Source organism: Hypanus sabinus, unplaced genomic scaffold (genome assembly GCF_030144855.1).
Source record: "Hypanus sabinus isolate sHypSab1 unplaced genomic scaffold, sHypSab1.hap1 scaffold_913, whole genome shotgun sequence".
Classification (NCBI taxonomy): domain Eukaryota; kingdom Metazoa; phylum Chordata; class Chondrichthyes; order Myliobatiformes; family Dasyatidae; genus Hypanus; species Hypanus sabinus.
In genome coordinates, this window is record NW_026781766.1 from 161,591 (window position 1) to 167,351 (window position 5,761).

Genomic DNA, 5,761 nt, shown 5'->3' on the forward strand with positions numbered 1-5,761 from the left:
TCCCTCTATCGCAATCTTACCCACCATCTCGCCCACTCTTCACCTTCGTTCCTCTGAACACTCTCTCTCATCCCACTCCACTCCCGCCTCTTCCATTTCATCCGCATTTTCTCCCTCCCGCATCTCGCCTCCCTTTCCCCGAACTCTTCCTCTTCTATCCCTGTCTCTCTCTCGATTCTCTATTCCCCCTCTACACACTCTCCCAATCCCTCTCTTTCCCTTTTATCGAACTCAACTCGCTCTCCCGCTTCTGTCTTCAGCTACTCTCACCTCAATCATGCGCGTCAATGTTCTCGATACCCCAGTCCTGTGGAATAAGAGTGCATGTATTCGCCTTATCCGTGCCCCTTGTAGTTTTGTACAGCTCTACATGGTCACAAAATAAAGCCTGAAAATTTCCGACTGCACCATAACTCAGCTCCTAAAATCCTGGCAGAAACTTCGGAATTCTCCCTCTGTAATCTTTCCAGTTCGTTGAGATTTTTCTCAGAGCAAGGCAAGCAGAACTAAACTCCATACTCCATGTGCGGCCTGACCGACGTCATTTGCAACTGCAACGTGACCTCCGACTCCCGTACTCAGTGCCCTGACTGATGAAGGGCAGCGTGTCAAATATCCTGTCCACCAGTATCGCATCTTCTCTACCGGATTCACGGTCTGTTTTATTATCTGTGACGTAGACCACCTGAGATTTGTTCTTTTGAAGGATCAGTGGGGCGCTAATATGTAAAAATTACCGACAAATGCAACAAGCTAATAAATGCCGCAAAAAATGTGGAGGTGGTGCTCATACGTTCAAGAAAATGCCAGCGGAAGGGAAGAAGGAGTTTCTGGATCATTGAGATTTCGGCCTCCTGTTTCTCGTCAACCCTCCTTCCCAGACGACGATCCTTGTCACCGTCCGCCACGACTTCCTCTGCAGCCCTCTCCGTTTCCGCCACCGCATTCTTCTTCCACACTTCTTGACTCTAGCAACCCTCCGTTCACTGCGCTGCGTGCCGTCTTCGTCATCTCCTCCTTCTCCAACACCTCCACGTCTCCCTGATCAGCTTGATCCCCTGCAGGTCCACCCCGCTTCCATTAACCGTCTTCCTCCTTTACACGTCCCCCTCTCACTGTTTATATAGAAGTATGGCGAGGAAGGGGGAGAGGTGACGTCCAGTGTTACACCAACCAGCTCCCTTCAAACGGATATTGATCTCTCGTTTCTGAGCCTTTGCTCTATTCTGTGTGAACAGACCGATCGTTTGTTTGGACAAAACTTCATCCCGAGTGGGGTGGTGGGCGGATGGGGTGAGGGTAGATGTGCGGAAGAGATGCGTTAGACCACTTTAGACCAGAGCCAGTGCAGACACCCCTTGCGGCCAATCCGTTCAATAACAGGTAGACCACTTTGGATGCTTCTGGATGGGAGGAGAGGGGTGCAAATTACCAAGCAGGGGAAAGTCTCACCGGTCAGGTCTCTGACAGAGACTATGGCTCTGTGGCTCAGAAAGGAAAGGAGTGAAATTTGGCGAGCTTTATCCTGAGGGTAGTCTTTGTTAGGTGAGCAGAAAAGAGGTACTGAGGACGAGAACGAGATTTCTCAATGGTATGCGGTCGATATACTAACCAGTATATAGGCAGGAAAATGGAGCCGGTTCTGCAAACTTTGAAAGAACATTCAGTTTAAACTGTGACTGAAATGTTAGGATTTGGAACGAAGTCTTGAGATATCTGTATCACTGGGCGCACCTGCTCGGAAGCTGCGACCTCTGCAAACCGAGCGGTTTATTTCATTTCAATTCAATTCTTTTCAAGTTTATTTGCAATTCCATCACATATGACCGCCAGGGCCAAGCTTCAAAACGCAATACCAACTGTCACACGATACACCAAGCTCACATAATATGTATAAAATAGCAAGATAGCAAGCATATGTAGGGTATCAGTGAGATATATTCACGCTTTATGTACAGGCGCACACACGCACGCGCGCGCACGAGCACATGTATATATAATCAGCTTGAGGTCCTAGACAGTGTAAAAGCCACCGAAATCTAGAAACTACAACAACTGCTCTTGTGTTCTGCCGAATGAACACTGGGAGACAGCACAGACTCCTGCCTGGAGATCGCGCCACACCGCCCCTCGTTGTGCAGCTCCTTCATTTTCTCCGCCATCTGGCAACTCTCTCAGTTTACACCTGAACCGGAGTGGAACTAATATCCCAGCGGGAAGGTTTGCCATTAAGAAAGGGGTCGATGTGTTGTTTAAGCCAGAGTTGCAGGGGGATGATAACCAGAATGATTGAACAGAAAGTTGAGTCATTGTTGGGACAGATGTTGTTAAGTCCTCAGATAAAGTCAGCGAGCAAAACGTTGAACCTGCTGGATCTCATGTTCTGAGCTACGTCCATTTCAAAGCAATAAGTATTATACGAAGAGCAGATGAGCTCAGGGTCGGAGCCAACGATTGAAAGCATGAGAGTTTAGCCATTGGTAAGATTTGTTTGCAGGAGGGGCAAGTCTGTTAGCTCAGCCTTCCAGTTTACCGCTGTTTTTGTCGTACTAATGTTTATATAATTTAAGCTAAGGTGGGGCTTCAGAGGTGGAACTGAGGAATGAGAAGGGTATGAACTCGTTCATGGGGCAACATTATCGACCACCGTACAGTCGGGGGATTTAGAGGAACAAATCTGTGGAGAGTTCGGAGTCTGTTGTAAGAGACATCAGGTTGTGGCATCGGGTGAGTTTAAGATTCTTGGTACTGACTGTGAAAGGACCACTGGGATAGTTTTCTTAATCAGTTAAGGAAGGAACCTTAATCAGCAGATAGTTAGTCCCAATGAGAGAGTGCAATACTTGATCTCATCCTAGCGATCAGGACACGCCAGCGGTCAGAAGTGTGTGTCAGGGAACAATTTGCGTCTAGTGTTGGTAATGCCATTAGATACAGGATAAGTATGGAAAAGGATAGATGCAACCTCGAGTTAAGTTTAGTTTTGAGGTTTATAACAATACGGGACGCAAGTAGACCAGAGAGCTTGTATCTTTTACCCGTAGGATGGAAATGTCTAATATTAGAAGACCTGCATTGAGGTAAGAGCGGGTAGGTTCAAAGGAAATGAATTTGGCAAGTTTTTGTCGTCACAGAGATTGGCGGGTAATTGGAAAGTTCCGGCAGCTCTGGTGGTGGAGGTAAATCCATACAGACTTTTAACTGGCTCTTCTATAGGTACGTGGGTGTGCAAGGAATGGAAGGAGACAGATGTCGGGAGAACAAATTCAGAATTGAGATATCACAATTCTTGAACCAAAGGGTCTGTTCTGTTGTGTGATTTACCTTCTCTGCTCTGTAGAAAGTGCAGAGTGATCTGACCTCATCCGGTGGAAAGTGCAGGGAGTTAGTTTGTGAAAAGGAACTTGACGATTTATCGATAACAAGAGGGAACGACCAATTCACAGAAGGCATACGGCATGAAAAAGACGCACAGAGACACCATCTTCAAAGGGACACTGAAAAATCCCTTACAATGCTTTTGTACCACAGACACAACCCTCGTCGTAATACGAACACGCCCCTCATAGTGACAGCCACACACTGATAGACCCGGTACTGCAACAAGGAAACTTCCTCGCTGTGTGCATAGGGGTGATAGAGATATATAGAGATGTATTTAGACCGAACGTGCAGGATACAGGAACCTGGGTGACAGACAGTGCAGATCCAGAGACGTGCAGAGACCCCTTGTGACCAACCCGCTCAATAGCAGGTAGACCCTTTGGATACTTCTGGATGGGAGGACAGAGGTGCAAATGCTGAAGCTGGGGAAGGTCTCAACGGTCAGGTCTCTGGTTCTGGAACTGTGGTTCTGTGGCTCAGCAGGTAATGGGTTGAGATGTGGCGAGCTGTATCGATAGAGTGTTCCTTGTTAGTGGAACAGAAAAGAGATACTGTGGATGAGAACGAGATTTTTCAATGGTATGTGGTCCCCAAAGTACAAGGATATAGCTAGGATTGGGGAGAATGCCTTATGAGGTTTAGTGAAATCGACCTTTTCTCCTTGCAGCGACCGAGGAAGAGAGATGAATAGGTCGACGTGTATACGATAATGAGAGGCATTTATCAGTGGATAGTGTTACGAAGGATGAATAACTCTGGTGGGCAGAAGGGTGCAAGGTTGTCAATGTCCCCCTCCCCTGGGAGAATCACAAACTGTTGCTGTTACCACGCTGCTAACGAGAGAGTAGGAGAGACAAAAGAAAACATGCCAGGACATCTGTTACCGATAACAGCCTGAGAGAGAGTTATGTTTATCCACCATGTTATGACTCCCGAAAGACGTATGGCTGCGGAGAGGGCTGTTTACTTGGTACTATTCTGTTCATTAAAATTCCTCAGTGGGCAGCCGGAGTGGGCTGGTTTGATGGGCTAAGCCATTCAAAACTGATTGACACCTGAGACCCCGTGAGTGGGGATAAAAGTGAGGTCTGGGGTGTCAGCCCCTCAGACGCAGCAGGAGACACACTAGTGATCATCAGAAACCCACGAGAAAGTGTGGGGCATCGGGGACCGAACGGATCGGTCAATTTCACTCACAGCGGTTATAGCAAGGCCGGTGGGGGCTTGTGTGTGTGTCCACCTTTGCCGGAGTGACGAGTCCACCACGGAAGAACGGTTTAGCTAAAGAACAGAGGGGTCATACCTCAATGGCCACAACGAAACGACGGATCCAGAAAGTAAAGGAAGGTTTGGAAGACAATAGCTGTCACTGTTTGATCGTCCTCTCTCTCTCTCTCTCTCTCTCTCTCTCTCTCTCTCTCTCTCTCTCTCTCTCTCTCTCTCTCTCTCTCTCTCTCTCTCTCTCTCTCTCTCTCTCTCTCTCTCTCTCTCTCTCTCCAACAATTACAACACATCGACCAGCAACTACCTGAGCCTACATGAATTGAACTGAACTTTATACTTTCTCATGATAATTCATTATCCCCTATACAACGATAGAGCTTGTATATCATTGATTGTTATTTTAGGTTTAGTATTGCTAACGTGTATTATCTGTATATTTGCCTTGATATTGACTTGTATATTTTACTAATAAACACTGCTGAAAATAGTACCACCAGACTTTAACGGATATTTCTATATTTGCTGGTAAGACACCCAGGTACGGGGTACGTAACAATAGTCGGACACTTTTTCCCCAGGGCTGTGATGGCTAGCACAAAAGGGTACTGTTTTATGGTGCTTGGAAGTAGGAACAGAGGTGATTTCAGGGTAAGTTTATTTGCACAGAGAGTTGTGACGGCGTGGAATGGCTGCCGGCGGCGGCGGTGGGGGCGGAAATGATAGGGTCTTTTGAGAGACTCGTGGATGACTTAGTAGAGCTTAGAAAAATAGAGGTCTAATGATAAAGCCTAGGTAATTCTAAGGCAAGGACATGTTCGGCAAAATTTGTGGGCCAAAGGATCTCTGTTGTGCTGTAGATTTTCTATGTTTCTATGTTGTCTACGCTTCAGACGCCAATATATAGGAAAAAAAAGGGGAGTAGGTTCTGCAAATTTATGTACGTTCATTTGTGGTCAAATTTAGAAAGAAATTTCAGTTTAGCATTATGGTTGGAATGAGAACTTCAGGTATGTGTATCCCTGGATTCTCTTCCACGGAAGGTGAGAACTCCTCAGACCAGACGGTTTCATTTCATTTCAATTAAATTCGATTTAAGTTTAATTGTAATTCCATCACACGGGAGTGCCCATGAAAGCAGCCAGGATCTGGCTGT

The 5,761-nt window shown here is 46.6% G+C and overlaps 1 long non-coding RNA gene across 1 annotated transcript; it reads left to right on the forward strand.

Moving 5' to 3' along the window:
* Positions 1-1,315: 1,315 nt before the first annotated feature.
* LOC132390468 (uncharacterized) lies at positions 1,316-4,807 on the forward strand. Its single transcript, XR_009510914.1, has 2 exons — positions 1,316-2,727; positions 4,052-4,807. It is a non-coding gene; the product is annotated as an uncharacterized LOC132390468 (long non-coding RNA).
* Positions 4,808-5,761: the final 954 nt, after the last annotated feature.